This window comes from Prionailurus viverrinus, chromosome C2 (assembly GCF_022837055.1).
Source record: "Prionailurus viverrinus isolate Anna chromosome C2, UM_Priviv_1.0, whole genome shotgun sequence".
Lineage (NCBI taxonomy): Eukaryota > Metazoa > Chordata > Mammalia > Carnivora > Felidae > Prionailurus > Prionailurus viverrinus.
Window position 1 is genome coordinate 46,927,067 of NC_062569.1, and position 18,358 is coordinate 46,945,424.

The 18,358-nt window shown below is 40.8% G+C and overlaps 1 protein-coding gene across 12 annotated transcripts in view; it reads left to right on the plus strand.

Annotated features, from left to right (window-relative positions):
* Positions 1 to 18,358, plus strand: part of MBNL1 (muscleblind like splicing regulator 1) — a 207,370-nt gene that overhangs the window by 10,976 nt on the left and 178,036 nt on the right. For 6 of the 12 annotated variants that reach the window (XM_047874830.1, XM_047874836.1, XM_047874833.1 and 3 more), the window contains exon 1: positions 12,626 to 12,756. The exons of 2 other annotated variants lie outside the window; for them this stretch is intronic. The gene's annotated coding sequence lies outside the window, so the exon portion shown is untranslated. Of the gene's footprint in view, positions 1 to 12,624; positions 12,757 to 18,358 lie in introns of those variants that run through there. 4 more of the 12 variants (XM_047874841.1, XM_047874843.1, XM_047874839.1 and 1 more) reach the window with 2 other exon arrangements.

Genomic DNA, 18,358 nt, shown 5'->3' on the forward strand with positions numbered 1-18,358 from the left:
GACCCATCACATTGGAAAAGAATCTCTTTCAAAAGTGTAAATGTTCCTCTTTCTGTGGGTGATGTCATCATTCCTGTGGCCCAAACCTTTGTTACTAAATAGTACTTAGCAACACAAAATCATTATGTTCTCCGCTTAAAGTTCTGAGGGTGTCTGTTCTGATGAAATTGAGAGATACATGTTTTCAGCAAGGAAAGAGTAAAAGCTGAAAAAGAGGGAAGCTATGCCTGGAACAATCTCTTGACTTGTGTTACTTAAATGAAGCAAGTAGACAACTAAATTTTTATCCCGTGGCAACAGCTCTGACTGCATAAAAAAAAAAAAAAATCACATATGGTTCCAAAGGATGTGGTTTCCATGCAACTGTGCATTATGTACTCTTTTTTAAAGTGGAAGATGCCTTTTACTTGGCTTGGCTTGTCCTTCCCATGTTGTCTTTTTTTTTTTTTTTTCTTGTAAAGTGGGTGGGGAAAGTTGGACAAAAGAAAGCTGTGCTCTGGTCAATTAAAAGTGATGTTTGAAAAGTGCCTGCTTATCACTCCAGGGAACATCTTGGATTCCCTTTTGATTACATCCTACCTGTCCATTCAAAAAACTGTAAGAGGATTTGTCTTTTATCTTATAAACAATAGCTGTACATTTCTTAAACTTGTAATTTGATTTTAATCCTCATGTCTTGAAGAAATCTGCCGTTTAACATGAGCTTATTTTTAAAATAGCCTATGTTTTTTGGGGGTGCCTGGGTGGCTCAGTCCATTAAGTGTCTGACTTTGGCTCAGATCATGATCTCATGGTGAGTGAGTTTGAGCCCCGCATTGGGCTCTATAATGACAGCTTACAGCCTGGAGCCTGCTTTGGATTCTGTGTCTCCCTCTCTCTCTGCCCCTCTCCTGTTCATGGTCTCTCTTTCTCTCAAAAATAAAAAACAACCCCCCATACACACAATTTAAAATAATATAAAATATTATTATTAATATTAAATATCCCATTTAAAATAATAATAACAGCTGTGACCTCTGTTAGGTCAATTCCCATGAAATCATTATCACAATTCTATGAGGGAGATAATTTAAGTTAGTGGGAGACTAGGAGTTGAAGAGATTGATTAGAAATTTGTGCCTAATGACAGACTCCAAAGACCATCTTTATTTCATAGGAGCCAAGGCATGCATGGGCAGAACAACAGCCTTTGAAGTAACACCCCTTATTTTTTAACCTAATTCTTCTAAAAAGAGAGGCACGTACATAGGCCATTGTACAAGTCGGGGTGGGGGAGAGTTGGCTATGCTCTTTCCAAGAGCAGCCAACAATAACGGGCAGAGGACAAGGTTGTAGCAGGCATGACTCTTGCCATTGGAAGCTGGCCCATGTGTCATATTTGGTACAGGAATACCTATTGCCAATAACACCAAAGGAGACAGTGTTTTACCCCTAGTCACCTGGTAATTTAGTCATAAATGAAATAGATTTAGTTCAGCAGGCTTCTTGCATCACAGTAAGGAAACTATCCAGACTTGTACCAAGTGTCATCCATGCACTCCTTTTTCTTAATAATTAATTTTGGCTATCTCAAACAAGTTGGATATTTGGTGCCAGATGTGCCCTTTTCCACAAGTTCAAGTCTAATCTAACAAAGTTAACACCTCCCAAGGCTCACATAGAGCTCGTGGTATTTAGGGAACCTGACCAGCTATTTACAGTTTCTTCTATGACAGACCTACCAGAATATCGTTAAGAAGAAACAGACTTCAAAGTCCTCAAAGAAGAAAAAAACTGTTCTGGCTAAGTCTATAATTTAGAGTATCTTCAGAGAAGAATGACTTCAAGAAAAGAGAGGCCCAGAGTGGCCAGCCTCTTTAAACAGTTAACTTGTTCTTTATTTAATTGTGAAGACTAAGTGACAGGTAGGAAAGAGCTTTTGTAGGAACGTGGGAGTCTTGAAGCTATAGAAGGAAGTTACACTGTGCATGGGAGTAGCATGTGGGTAGGAGTTACAGACTACTGCTCTATTGCTAGTCTAGAATAATCATGCATAAACATCTTTACAATGGCTCCCTAACAGAATTAATAAACTCCTATTAAAGGCACTTGATACGTTATTTTGTGAAAGCGCATGCTACCTATTATATTCAGGAACGGAAAAAAATAATAATTTTGCATCCAGGAACAAAGATTTAAAAAGATCCTTTAACTCTGACAAAACAAAAGATAATACATTTGGATTTTCATATATTAATTCCAAAGCTGACATGCTCTACTCTCTGAAAGTATGAGAGAGAAGCTGGCTTTGTCTTGGAGATGTCATAACCTTAACAGGTTAAACCCAGGAAATGGACAATAAACACCAAAGAACAGCCAGGGTGGCATAGTAATGATCAGTCACAGATTTCTCCAAACCTTGCCCTTGGGGGGCTGTGTGGTAGACATCCTGCATCTTAACAGAAAAAGGGTCACTATTTCATGCAACTAGTAATAGAATTCTGTCTTGCAAATTAAAAGGCACTGAAGACAATCAGTTTAAGTACTGTGGTGGTTCTCACATGGCTGTAATTCTAGACATTTGAATTGCATGAAAAAAGAAAGAGATCATAAAGGTAATGATAATTGCCTACCTTTTGAGTTAGGTTCACCTGTTCACACTCTCATTCCCTTACGCTACACTTTGTGCATTTATGTTATTTACTTAACTGATTATATTTACTATTGCATAGCTATATCCTGCTGGACTGCATGTTTCAAAGGGTTTGAGGTCTAGTTTTGCTCCTTCTATAGCCTCAGATTCTAGGAAAGGCTGGAATTATGCTAGGTGCTCAATGACTGTTTGTGAACTGGGTAGGAAAGTTGACAGCAAAAAGAGTGAAAATGCAGCAGTTACTGGTGAGCTGATGACCTACGGTCAGAAAAGTTTGAAAAGGGAAAAGAACGTTCAACATTGTCTAAAAATACATCAGTACTGGGAAGGCTCAATGGGATCAGGTCCTGTCAGTAGTTCCTCATTGCTAAGGCTGTGGCAGAAATACGGGCGTTCAGAGCCACCTAGGTGTGGCCATTGGGACCAATGGCACATTCACAAACATCATAAATTAGGACTTCTAATGTTATCTGCAAATGAGAAATGTCCTATTAATGTATTTGTATTTATGATTTAACCATGTTATTTTGTTGAATGAACTCATAAAATAGATAAGAATTTGTAAAACTTTTTATTTTCGAGAAAGTTATACATACAGATACACCTATATACACATATATGTATATATGCACACTTTTATGTGATATGCACACACACATACATATTCCGTAGTCTAATATTAATAAATCCGAAAGGAAGTGGCCTAGGACACTTTTGATCTCTCAGTGGCCCTAATGTCATTCTCAAGGGGCGCTCGTGATCACAGTTTCTTAGGAAGAGACAGGATATGGAACTTTAGGCAAACAGCAACCTAAGCATTATAGAACATGTAGGGTTATGTTCTGTGTGGACTTGACTATATCTCGTTTGTTTTTAAGCACACGGACAACCACTGATGCTTACCTGGTATAAAGTGAAACATATTTAGTTTGCGTGAGAAGCACCGTGTCCCATCAGGTACATGGCAAAGCTGTACAAGCTCTCGACAACCAGTCCTGATGCCCACGTATCTAGATGCCTATGTGCACCAGTTTGCCCAAAGCTAACTATTTGAAACAGAGTCTCCTGCAGAGAACACTGTTTCTTTTGTGCCAAATAGACCTTATTCACCAAAGGAAGAAAATGGAGCAGGTCAATGAATTGCCGCTGATTCTGGATAATTTCATTTCCTAAACTCTAGCTCAGTGGGAGGAAACCTTGGCTGCACATTGGAATCATCTGAGGAACTTAAAAAAAAAAAGTACTGATGCTTGTGTGCCACTCCCAGAAATTCTGATTTGATTGGTCTGGATTGTACTCTGTGGATCCAAAGTGAAGCCAAACTCAGGAACCACTTCCCTACTTTCAGTCTTCCCATTTCTTTAATTTTTTTTTCAACGTTTTTATTTTTATTTTTGGGACAGAGAGAGACAGAGCATGAACGGGGGAGGGGCAGAGAGAGAGGGAGACACAGAATCGGAAACAGGCTCCAGGCTCTGAGCCATCAGCCCAGAGCCCGACGCGGGGCTCGAACTCACGGAGCGCGAAATCGTGACCTGGCTGAAGTAGGACGCTTAACCGACTGCGCCACCCAGGCGCCCCAGTCTTCCCATTTCTAGGACGGGCTTATAAATGGCACCTCATTTGCTTCTTAGGAGAGGGCAGAGAGACATTATGTGTGATTAGAGTCCCTAACGTTCCTGAATTTACTAGTTTCCTTTCTTCCTTTATTTCAGGAGGGGAAATAGAGAGGGAAGGATATAATGGTGGGTGGGCGGTGGGCAGTTTAGAGGGTGAGAAGGAGCCCTCTAAGCTCTGCCAGTTAGCGGTTCATTAGGGTTAACAGGCTATCTTTTGTCAAAGCAATCACTTTTGAAGGATTACGCCTCAGTCTCACCTTAGTGTGAATGACTTTAATCAGATAATCTCCTATCACCTAGCTGAGGATCCCCTATTGAAGGCCTGGGGGGAAGCAAGGAGAGAGTTGCAAGGCCAGCCTGGGACTCAAGGAGGGCAAGGTGAGCAAGCCTGCTGTCTGGGAACTAGACTCCACCTTGGTAAGCTAATAGCAGCAAAAAAATGAAGAAAAACAAACTTTTTTTTTAAAAAAACTTGTAATTAATTCATTTACAGAGAGAGAGAGAGAGAGAGAGAGAGAGAAGGGGCAGAGAGAGACGGAGAGAGAGAGAATCCCAAGCAAGCTCTACATTGTCAGCACAGAGCCCAATGCTGGGCTTGAACTCAGAAACTGTGAGGTCATGACCTGAGCTAAAATTGAGAGTTGGACACTCAACCAACTGAGTCACCCAGTAACAAACAAACAAACAAACTTTCATTGCCAGGGCAACGATTTGTTATGAGCGTTTATACGATCAAGTTGCTTGTCTGTCTTACGGCCCTTTATGTCTTTTCTAGCTTTTTAAATTTTTTAATGTTTATTTACTTTTGAGAGGGAGAGAGACAGACCACAAGTGGCGGAGGGGCAGAGAGAGAGGGAGACACAGAATCCGAAGCAGGCTCCAGGCTGAGCTGTCAGCACAGAGCCCTACGTGGGGCTTGAACTCATGAACCGTGAGATCATGCCCTGAGCCGAAGTCGGATGCTTAACCGACAGAGCCACCCAGGCGCCCTATGGTTTTTATTTTTGAGAGAGACAGAGCTTGAACAGGGATAGAGAGAGAGGGGGACACACAATCCGAAGCAGGCTCCAGGCTGAGCTGTCAGCACTGAGCCCAATTCAAGGCTTGAACCCACAAACCATGAGATCATGACCTGAGCCAAAGTCGGACACTTAAGCGACTGAGCCACCCAGGCGCCCCTATGTCTTTTCTTTCTTTCTGCCATGAAGTCCTTACCATGTGCCAGGTAATTTTACCATTTGCCAGCTGCTTGGGAGTCTGTGAGGAGCGAGGCCTGGCGCAGCCCTGTCGTCCTTACCATCTGCCTGGCACATGGTGAGAAGGGTTTGTTGGATTTAATTGAACTGTTTCATTGGCTACACTTTTTTCCAAGAGTGTGAGCTTTTTTCCCACATCTGCCTCCCCCCACCCCACCCCAACCAGCTAGACTAGGCTGTGAATACCTTGAAGAAATCTTAATAATCTCTGTATCCCCAGTGCCAAGCAAACTCTTGGCATATGATCAGTGCCCAATAAATATTTGTTAAATGAACTAAGGAGCAATAGCCAGCATACTGATGCCTACATTAGGATATTAGAATTAATGTAAGACTACTGCTCTGTTTCCACACTACTGGACAAGGCAAAGAGGGGAAAAGGAGAAAAATAATATGAATCCCCCATCATTCATTAATGTGACAAAAGTTGTTCTTTTTCAAAAATCCTTTAGGACATCCCTTGAGAAATGGTCTGAAGGTAATTTCAGGAAAGACAGGTAAGAAGGAATAAACGGAGTGGATAAGATCCAGAGAGAACTCTCATAGGAGTCCAAAGAAAGGAGTCCAAAATAAAATGCGTAGATAGATAGACATTTAGGAAAGGAAAAATCAACCTTGCTATTGGCATTTTCAGAAATTTGTTTGCATTTAGGAATAGATAAAGCAATGGGCATATTTTCAGGTGCTTTTATTATACGTAGAAATGTTGGGATTGCAGTATAAAAATAGTTACACTAGAACATTTATAAGACTTATTAGGCACTATTTTTAAAAGATTACAAGAGGACTCTGGGCTAAGCTGCAACACACAATTTTATGAGATGGTAGAAAGCATTTCATAATATTACATGTAATTATATCCTATAAACATATATGAGTAATATATCCACTCTGACTTTCTGGCTACCTGTTTCATATTTATTTTGTAACTGCTTTGTTTATTAAAAGACCACTGTTGTATATTTCCTTTTCCTTAGTGACAATTCTCATTAGAAGACAGGTGTATGTCCCAGGTAGAATGTTTAGAAATGTATTAATTTTAGACACATTAATTCAGGATCTGGGATATAGATTGTGAGACACTACACTGTGGGGCAGGAGTCTTAACCCTCATTAGCTGTGAGGTTTTGGTCAAGGGCAATTCTCCAGTCCCCATTACCTCATGTGATAAATGAAGATTAAAATGTATGACATGAGAGATGTCATTTGTTTTATAAAGTTATACTATGAGATTAGGTGGGAGAGAAGATGGAACACAAAGTTGCATATATAGTATAATATCAATGTAAAAAATGTGTTGAGAGAAGCCTGAAAGGAAATAAACTGCAGTATTACAGTGACTCTCTCTGGGAATTGGAATCGCTGCTGATTTTTATAAAAATATTCTATTTTCAGTACTTTTGAGTTTTCTATACTGTGTTGACTTTTAATTTTTTTATTTTATTTTTGGGAGAGAGAGAGTGTGTATGTGAGCGGGAGGGGGCGGGGTGGCGGGAGGAGGGGCAGAGAGAGAGGGAGACACAGAATCCTAAGCGGACTCCAGGCTCCGAGCTGTCATCACAGAGCCTGATGTGGGGCTTGAACCCACGAGCTGGGAGATCATGACCTGAGCTGAAGTCAGAGGCTTAACCGACTGAGCCACCCAGGTGCCCCTATACTGTGTTGACTTTAAGCAAAAGCATGTGCGTGCATGCACACACACACCCATCCACTATAAATCTTACTTCCCCGGGGGCATGGATGTGGTCATCTTAGAGATTCTTTTTAGCTCTGAGATGTAAGATTCTAATGTTTACTGTATCTCACTTCCGCTGGCCCTCAGCCATTCGCTGTCCCTGTGGTACACTTCCTGCCCCTTGTTCTGGGATTAGACCATTAGCCTCCACATAGCAGTCAGGACAGTACTTCAGTTCTTTCTGTGAAAAGCAAACTTGGATCATGCATCATCCCACCTCTAATACAACGGAACACTTCAATAGTCGTCACTGACCACAAGCATCATGGCTGTAGTTATACATTTTGAGTGTGATTAATTTGATTGGGATTCATTGTTCTCACTTGACTGTAAGTTCCTTGAAGTTGGGTACCCCATTCATTTTTATTCACTGTTGGTTTTCTAGCCTTTGTGTGAACCTGGAATTCAAGACTCTAGACCTGCAGTTTCCACCCCTTTGAATGGTCTTTCGAGATGTTCTGCTCCTCCTTGAGGTCTCTGCCCATCTCTGACCACCTCAAACCTTGACCATGCTGTTTAACATGCACCCCCATCCCATTAATCTGCTTTCTCTTACTTCATGGCACTTATCTCCATCTGAAATTGCTTCCTATGCTTATCTGTTTCTTTCTATTTATTCTTTACTTGTTTAGTGCCTGGTTCCCCATAGCAGGCTCTAAATTCCTTGAGGATAGTAACTGAGCTGTGCTAATTTCTCTAACTGTATTGCCCAGAACAGGACTTAGCATGGTGGGTGCTCAATCAACATATGTGAAAGGAACAGAACGATTATGTGAAAAGTGTTTTCTGATAGAAAAAAGGAAGGAAGAATGGAAAAAAATGGGAAGAAGAAGAAAAAAAGGAAAAAAATAGAGGTTGAAAATTGTACTGAAATCTAGGGTGGCCCTTCTTTCCATTGAACGTGGGGAAACATGATGTCTATATTAGATATTGTTATGGCCCCAGTGTTTTTAAGAAAAACAATGACAATAAATGGTCTGAGAGAGTCAGAAGACACTGATGCCAGTTCTGCTCTGTCATGGGGCCAATTTACTTCTACAATGTTCTCTGGTCTAACAAAGGAACAGGGCCAGACCGTCTCTAACGCTCGATTCCCAACTCAAATTCTGTGGCTTTAAACTTTTAATTCTGAAATGTATTTGTTTTATACTGCCCTATTGCCAGATGCCAAAATAATTATATTGAAGATTTAGATTCAACTTTTAGGTAAAATAGCTTAATTGAGACATGTCCAAATCAAATTAACATTTTAAACCCAACTTTAGTCTTTATAAACATTTTAAGACAAATATGTTGATTTTATATAATATTTTCACACCTGTGTGATTTACACATTAAGTGGCATATGTATTATATATACAATGTGTTGTATTACATAACATACTATATATACATAACATGTAATAGAATATGTTATATTTAAATACTGGGTATAATTTATAAAACTTACTTGGCAAGTAAAATATAAAAGGTCCCTGAAGGTAAACTAAAGTCATATAACTCTATCAGTATATTTATTCAGATACTTGAACAAATTTGAATCCACACTATAGAAGAGTGCCTCCCTCCTCCACTGTGAAATTTAATAGAGATACATTTAATGTATCTGCTTAAAATGGATTCTCCATACAAAAATGTTTCCAACTCTTCACTGCCTTCCAGAAGCTTCTTCTCTCAACCATATGTATTTAAACATGAGCTAGAAAGCAAAGATCTGCATCTGGGTCTCAGTTTTGACAGTATCTTGCAATGGATTATTTTTATCCTGGTATAATAAAAACAGTATTCCTAGATCAGTGATTCAAGACCTTTTCATATTTCAATTTTTTAAAAAAAACATACCTTTTTGGGGTATTTTCACTGAGTTTTTGTTTTGTTTTGTTTTGTTTGGCCAGGAAAGGCAAATCACATTTGGGAGGCTATGAGAACTTACTGAGCTATAAATGTGTATGTAGGACAAGGAAGATACAATTCATACACATGCTCACACATTTACACAGGTGCTTCACAGACTCCCATCTGAGTGAAAAAGATAAATGCTACCATTTCGTTTATCTGCATTATTGGTGAACCTGGTAGTTGATATTATCTCTAAAAACCATATTGCTTAACTGCGTTTCTATTGGGATTCATTGGTATAATTAAGACTTGAATGTTTGAAATATTTCAGAAACCGGCAGTGAACATTCTTTCCTTTATCTAAAATGGTAGTTCTGTTTCATCTGAAATTGTTTTCTATAATTTCCCTCTCCACCCACAAATGACCTTCTTTTTATACTTATGGATCTACTCACTCATGAACCCGTGAACTGTCAGTACACTTCACAGAAGCATAGGAAACCATACTGCTAAAGCTCTCCTGGAACTGAGGGACTATCATTGGTATTCTAAATGGGAAACTATTTACTTTTTATTACTAATGATTTTTTAATAATTTCCACAATTTAAAATGTGGTTAGAATGCTACTGGTAGTTGAAAGCTAGCAACATGATTTAATATTTTTAACATGTGATCTGGTTCTTGTTACAGTGCTTCAAAATTTTCAATATCATTACTCATGTTATAATATCATCTGTAATAATACATTAAGCAAAGTCACTGGCAACGAAGTTTTATATCACAATTTATTTTGACACATTTTTGAGTCCTAGATTGACCATTATTTTATATGAGTTTTGTTAGCCATCCCTTTTTCCTTCATCTAACGTAAAATAACATTTTTTTCTCTTCTCAGTCATTTACGAGGATGTTTATTTTACCGTTTCTAACATTCAAGGGTCTTTCTTGTATTTCTTTGTATTCTGTTCGGTGGAGCAGAAAATCTGTCTCAGTTTCAATTTCTCTTTTGTTCCCAGAACTTCCCCCCTTCTCCGGTGCCGAAGTGGAAAAATAATTTCCCTTCTTGCACCACACACAGGTCCAAAGTCCTGTTTTTCACCATGTTGCTCCAAACAGCAAATTTTCTAACCCACAAGAAAAGAGAGCACCAGAGTGCTAACTTGGAAGTCTACAAGGGTCTGAGAACAATTGAAAATAAATTCCCACAATGGGGATTAGTCCTTAGCGGTCCACTGGACATCCTGAGGTGTGTGTGGAAGCCAGCTAGGGCACCAACCTGTTAGCAGACGCATAGGTGGCCCAGCTCAGAAGTCATGGGTTCGTTGTCATGGAGAATGAAAGGCAAATTGAAGACATTAAAAGGCAAGTAGCAAACAATCCAGTAGGCTAAGCCAGGGATTTGGGAGTCTCCCAAGGTTCCTCCCTTCCTCATTCCCTGCGTGAGTCATTTTTCCAGTCTGTCCACACCCATTCACCCTTCTTCTATGGGCCGCCACCCCGCACTCCCATTCACCCTCAAGCTGCTGCCACAGGATCTTTCTGAAATACAAATCCAAACTCTACCTACCTATCCCCTTGCTGTATAAACTCTTCCATTTCATCATGATTTTCAGAGTAGAGACTCCTGGGCTTAACACAGACCTGCTTTTGGCTCATCTCCTGCCACTCCCCTACACTTACCCTTCCTTCACCTCTAACAGGAAGGCTGATAGGCCCGTTGTATTGACCATGCTCTTTTCTTCACTCGTCCAGCCCCAACTCCCTTTCCATCTCGCTAATTCCTATATACCTTTCAAGGCACCTGTTCAAAATAACTCCTCCAGGAAGCCTTCCCTAACCTTCCTCAGGCCCCCTTGGGCTTGCCTACACCATCTTAGCATTCACCCCTCAGGCAGAGTTAATTGGTTTGTCTCTTTCCTAGTAGAAGTATCATCCTTGACTGTGTAGGGACTGTGTTATCCATTCTTGTAGCTCTGGCATAGCAGGCATTCGATGTAGTTGTTGCAGTGAATGCCGAATTAGAAGGAAGGAAGTCCTCACAGCTAATTGGCAGATAGAGAATGCCCATTCCTGTCCTCTGAGAAAGTGTCAGTGTCCTCTTCATCTACTTCAACTGTGTGTGTGCTTGGGTACTTTTTAATGATTAACACTGATAAGTGGGGCCATCTAATTAATTAATTAACTAGTTAATTAATTAATTAATTAGTTTGTATGGAAGGGAGCAGTGCACAGTATTAACTCAGTGATTTGTGGATCTAGTCAAGGGTCAGAACTCAAGTCTGTTATTAGTGCCTCTGGACTTATTTCTGAACCTTAGCACCTTTCATGATCTTTTTCCTTCTCCTCCAGAAGCCAGCCGCACCCTCTTTCACACAACTTAATAAAGTTGTAGGAAGAACACTGCACCTTACCTACCATTTCATTCCAGATTGTGTCCAAAACATGGAACCAATGGTTTAAATTAGATTCATTATTGAACAAGTTATCAAAATTCCTTAAATCCAAAGGAAATTCTGCCCCCAAATCTCCAAAACATTATCACATCACATTAACCCCAAATTCTTTCCATTCCAAGGGAAGCCAAGTTACATCTTACAACACCCAATGAATTATGATTCGGGGCTGTGGTTTCTTTTGCTCCAACAATAATATGACTTATGTGCCTTAGAATATTCCAGTATTTCAGAAAATGGCATTTTATTTTTAAAGAAGGGGCTGTGCTTTTCTATAAATCATGTAATGCGGAGTTGGGAAGAAAGGGTTTTACATTCCAAATATTATTTACAAGCTAGACGGGAAGCTGGAACAGGAGTTTTTGTGCTTGTGTGACAATCAGTTTTACTAAGGAACTGCAAAACTGCGCACACGCCGTTACTTGAGGCAGACACACACTGGCAGCCTTGCAGATGTTTTTCCCGCCTGTGAGCCATCCAGGTTCAAAAACTGTGTGGTGCATTTTAAGGCGGCAGCCCCATCCGATCCTTACCGTTTCATGCCGATCGGATTCTCACCTTCAACCTAACCTTGCCGGCTTCCTTATAAAAGACCCATCCACCGGCCTCTTTAAAAAAAAAAAAAAAAAAAAAAAAAAAGAACCTATTTGTCCGCCCGGCTGGTCGGAAGGAGCAGAAAGTAGTAGGGGTGCGTCCCGTTTGCACTATAGCTCGGCTGCAATAATGTTGAACGTGTAAGATGGAACATACCACCGGTTGGCTGCGGGGATGCACCTCGCCAGCGCCGGCTGCGGTTTCCTTTTGCTCGGTGCGCCGACCCGCGAGCGGCCACGACCACCCCTTGCGGACTTTGTTCGGTTGAGGGGCGCCAGGGCGGCCCGGGGAAGGGCGGGAGGGCGGCGGAAAGTTGAAGAGCGTTTTTTCGCGGCCGCGTGCGTCCGGGAGCTCGACGAGTCCGCCCCGGGCTTCCTGGTGGGGCTGGGCTGGCGGGGGAGGGGCCGCGCAGCAGCAGCGGAAACCAGACCTCGGCGATAAGAGGCTGCACAGCGACATGCAACAGTCTTTCCACTGCAGCTGAATGAGTTGTGGCGCTCACAATGCTCCCGTGACCGGGAACTGACAAGTTCAATTTTAAATCGCGGGCCTCTTGGAATCAGGACTCCCACAATGCCTTGGGCACTCGGTCGGCAGTCGGGCTGCCTCTGAAAAAAAATGTGAGAGGTAAGTTTCCCTGTTCACAGTTTCCTCGCGCTGCTCCGCTGCTCTGCATTGTTTGTACTCTTTCGGGGCTGTACATGGCTGAAGGAGGAAGTGAGAGGAGGCTCCGGCCGGCTGCGTCTCGTAGCGGCAGCGGCTGGCTCGCCGCGGTGGAGGCTTCCCTCTCGCACACCAGCTCGAGCTGGAGGGAGAGCGGGAGGTTGCAGCTGCAGCCCAGCTCCGAGCCGCCCTTCCCGGGGCTCTGCGGACACTGTCAGAGCGCAGCCAGCTTCCAGCTTGGCAGCCGAGGCAGAAAGAGCAAGAAAGAAAGAGAGAAAGAGGCGGGGGGCGGCGGGGGGTGGTGGTGGGGGGATGAAAGAAACAGGTGCGTGGAAGTGTACTTACAACTTAATGACCTTCGTCAGGAGGAGACGCGAGCCCATCAGACGCGAGCCACGGTGTCTCCCAAGAGATCCCGCATCCCTGTCCCCGGGGGCTGCCATCCAGCCCCGGTTTTCATCTGGGCCAAATATGTGCACGCAAAGGTTAATTCTCTGCCTGCTACCCATAAATTACGCATGACATGTTTAGCTGGGCTTCCTTATATGGAGAGTGCTGTATTTCAGTCCAGTTTGCCTTTTGCCAAGTTTACAGGGCGGAAGACGCCCTGCATGAGAGGGCTCCTCTCCCCCCCCCCCCCATCGTTTTGTAGTGCGTCACTCAAAAACTGTAAGAAAAGTAAGTATAGACGCTCTCTGGGTGGAGCCGCAGTTGGTTGAATTGCTTTCACGAAAGGTTGAGGAGGGAAAGTAGTTAGTACTTGGGTTCTGGTTTTTAGACAAAAGCAGGACAAATATGTAGTCCCCCCCCCCAACTTTTTTTTTTTTTTTTGAAATGGAGCCGGAATCTGTTATTGGTAGTAATGTGTCATGTGAGAATACTTTGATTCCAGAGCTTGTAACACGAGCAGGTATATGGTGGAGCTTGTGTTGGCCCCTCTCACGGCACTTTACAACTACAGGGGTGTTGCTACAAGAGTCATTGTGTTCTTAAGTCTCTCCCTGGCCCTGAGAGTAGACGGCTGCTGCTGGGATTTGATGGTGTGTTTCCGTGGAGTGTGCTTCCCTGGGATTAAAACGGAGTAAGAAGCTGCCAGAAAGGTTATTTGCCACTGTCTTTACTTTGTGTGCCCCACCAGCACAGGCACAAGCGATAGCAGATGGATGGTAAAACTCTGCCGTCCTCTGAGGCGTTTCTTAAACAAATTAATACACCCAGAGAGAAGTCATAATTAATGCCCTTTGGATTTGCAGGCCCTCTGCAAGGCGCTTTGAAATCCTACACCCGTGGACGCCTTGTTCCTCCCTCCTGGGTTTGAACACAGTGTCTGTTTATACACAGAGGGTATTTAGTACATAACTAGTCTATACCCGCATAAGTAATCCACTCCATGTTGTCTGTGTGGGTTCCTGAGAGCGTTGGTGTCTCTCCTTGTCTTGGTGTTGAGATAGGAGGAAAAAAAAAATCACTGAGGCGGTTAAAACGGAAGTTCAAGGACTGTGAAACTCATCTTGAGAATATTTAGTTCGATACTTAGAATGCCTTAGATGTAGAGTTACAGCCAGAGACACTGAATAAAGTTACTTTGTAGCCTGAGAAAGCACACTGTTGACACTTGTATCTTTGCTTTCTTAAAGTCGGTGGGTGACAGCTATAGCTAGAAACTGTTTTTTTGGGAACCTGACAGTGTTCTGATTCTCATCCATGTGGTGTATTTGCATGGCGGTGAAATTCTTTTGGATTATTGTGTTGGTAGGGCTTTTTTTCAAGATGTAGACATAGTTTTTAGTTTTATTTGTTTAATGGGGGGGTTTCCCTCACCGAGCACTACAAAAGTTTGCCTTTTGTGTTTGAGGGAACAGGTTAGGTCAGCACCAGAAAACCTGTTCATCCATCTGTCTATAATTACAGTGTCACTTAAGACATAATAATCAGGTTTTATTATTACTAAGAGACTCAGAAAAGCTCGCATGTGCCTAGTTTAATTTTTTTTTCTCATGTTACTAAGAACAAATTTGCGTGCAGATACACATCGAGTGTGGTACTCAATGCAGCCATGCCAGTGGAGAATCCAAAGTGTTTCATGGTTTAAAATATTATTGCTTGTGTTTACATTTCCACATTTGAGGCAAATTTAAGACTCCAAGTTGAATTCATTAAATTCTGTTTCCAGCATTCTGTTCTTCCTCTGGGCACAGAATTCCTATGAAATGAGGCACTGGGTTCTGTTCCAGACCAAGAACAGAGTATCCCAAGGTTTCTCCTGGGGTGAGGGGAAGAGTCAAATCATATTTCTCATTGAAGCAGGGCGTGTTACTTTATTATATAAAATCTCCTATTTTTATTGTAAGCAAAAAGGTTGCCCTTGGCATTTATTGGTGTTGCCGTTCCTTAGACCTGTGTTTGATTTCTCTATGAAAACAGAGAATAGCCTTTTGCTGCACCTTCTGGTTTTCTGCTTGGTGACTGAAGATGCACAGGTTTGAGAACATCTCAGATCTTGCTTAGAAGAAGCTAAAGAGAATAGGTCGCTGGGGTTTCTTACGCCCTTAAGAGAAAGTCATCAGGGTGTGCAATAGAAAGGCAGGGTGAGGGGAGTGAAGGAAGGAAGCAAAATGTATTCACTTAAATGTTTGGCTCAAAATAAAATCCTAGCAGCAATGCTGATTATAGAAGATGTTACATAGGAAGATTTTGAAGTGATGGCCTTTTAGGCTCAAGAGCTTCGTATTTTTGGAAATCCAGAATTGCCACCCAATGCGGTAGCCACTAGCCACATGTGGCTGTCGAGCATTTGAAATGTGGCTAGTTGGGACTGAGATTTGCTCTAAGTGTAAAATACCTTCTTGATTTGGAAAACTTTGAATGAAGGGAAGAATGTAAAGCATCTGATTCGTATTTTTAATACTGATTATGTGTTGCAGTGATAATATTTTGGATAGATTGGTTTCAGTAGAATATTCAGTTAGATTAATTTCACCTGTTTCTTTTTACTTTTTTAAAATACGACTACTAGAAAACCTAAAGTAACAAATGTGGCTTATATTACATTTCTATTGGACAGTGCTGTTCTCAAATAGATCAGGGGAGCAGAATTCTGAGAGAAAGCCTCGTGAGTTTGCTGGTTAAAATAATAAAACTGACTTTTATTTTCACAAGCTAAAAAAGTATATTATACACACAAATACCTTGTCTTTCTTATCCATTGTAACCAAAATCTAAGAAAACACACTACCTAACATCTATTTTTATTTCCTCAAAACTACTATTTAGTTTAGAGATTTAATGGTGAGGTAGTAATAACAGAGAAAAGGCTTATAATTAGTGGATGAGTCCTAACACCTCTCAAAGGCCAGAATAGAGTATGATTGCTACTTAGGAACATTTTAGAGACACTATAGCTATCATTGTCCTGAAGTTACCAAACATAAACGAGTCACTAAAACTTATTTTAAAAATAGAGTTTTTGGTAAATAGCAATTATCCTCAAATGCTTAATATGTATTTTCCTTTCCTATGGCTTTCCTTCCTTAGAAAATAAAAACACCAAGTAAATCCAAACAAACTCCTGACCAAATTGTTAATTAATAAATTCACAAGAATGAGATTTTCACTTGTATGGTATAAGGCATTGTTTTGAATATTAGGAAACGTAAAAATATGTTTCTGTGGTAATACGGGCTTTCAGGAATTTCTATACACGGAGACATTGTCTTTATAATTTGAACACATTCTTGAGAAAGCATCTGACTAGCAAACAAAGCACAATGGCATAGGTCTTGGAAACATTCCCCTCAGATATTTTCATAACTGAAGTCCATTTTGCCATACACAGTGAGTGTTAAGCTGAAAAAATGCGCTTCTTTTTTATCCATATAAAGCATGCTTACTTTTATTTCCTTGAAGGATGCCAAAGATATAGGACAGGATGGATGTAGTGGGTTCTTTCCACGGGCAGGGCAGGTTTTAGAGAACCTCAGAAGAGTTGCCTCCTGGCTTGGTGCCATCTTGAGTCTGTCTCCCACTATATGAGGCATAACTGCCATTAGTGTCGATGCATGTAGGGAGTGTGGGGGGAACCATGATCCCCATTAACTTCACGTATCATTTCTGATGAGTCATGGAGCATATTCACTAATGGTTGGAGAGATATTGATTGCAAAGCAGAGAATTCAAGAACAGCTATTGACATGTGGCATTAAGTGTCTCTAGACATATTTTATATTTTTAGATTTGAGATAGGGAAATTGATTTTTATGTAGTGTTTTTCATATTATACAAATATATATTTATATAAACATTACAGCTATATCCTGGAAAGAAACACTTAGCAAATACATGTTTATAGGTTTTTATATATTATTATTAGTTTTTAATGACTCTAGTACCTCTTTTATAGACAATTATTTACGTTTTCCAAGAGACATCTTAACATGGGTGCCTGTGACATCCATAAAAATGAAGAATCTTGAAAGCATTTATGTTATAGTATTAGGCATTATATAGTTGACACTTTTCCCACTGTTTTTGAGGTCTTATTCAGGTTTCTGTGATTATCCTTTGCTAAAACAGTTCAGGATGTAATAATCTCATGATGAAAGGTAGCCATCTTGCATGGAGTGAAGAATTCCTTTTCCACTGAGATCAACTCTTTTAAAAAGGAGATGTTTCTGAAATAACTGTTATGCTTCCAGTAGTATGTATACTGCAAAAGAAAAACTGTCATCTCCATGGGCGTTGTTTTAAAAATTGAGAAGTATAGGGGTGCCTGGGTGGCTCAGTTGGTTGAGCGTCCGACTTCGGCTCAGGTCATGATCTCTCAGTTCATGAGTTCGAACCCCGCCTCAGGCTCTGTGCTGACAGCTCAGGGCCTGGAGCCTGCTTCGGATTCTGTGTCTCCCTCTCTCTCTGCTCCTCCCCTGCTCACACTCTGTCTCTCTCTCAAAAATAAATAAAGATTAAAAAAATTTTTTTTAAATAAAAATTGACAAGTATATCTTTTATATATCCAAAGAGGTGAATAACAGTTGATAAGGTACATACTCAGGCATGTGGACACAATTTTTATGTGAGTGTTTGTGTGAAAGCTAGGTGTGCCCGAGACAATGCTAATAATTTATTCAAATAATCTGGATGTTAAATAACATCAAAGTATTAAAAAGAATTGTGCTAAATAGCATATAATCTAAAGTCAGTGCAGATATCAACTCCTGTCCCTCTTTAACTGATACTTCTTCCTCCAAAGAATTTTTAAAAGGAACTTACATTTAACAGTATATTTTCATTTTTAAAACAGCTTGGGAGCTATTAAGAATGAACTTGTTTTAAAGAGCTAACAAGATTCGAGGATCATGGGAACAAGTTTAATCATATGAAATAAACATCACAGTCGATTTGAGAGATTTTATTTTGTATTGTTGATTTATAAGTGAATATGTGTTGTGGCAAAAATAGCAAGCTAAGCTCAGTGAAATCTACCAAACTTAGCCAAAGTACACTTGTTCAAAGAAGTAGCAGTCTGATAGCAGAAGTTAAGAGTTTTGAAAATAACTGTAAGTAGAAAGTG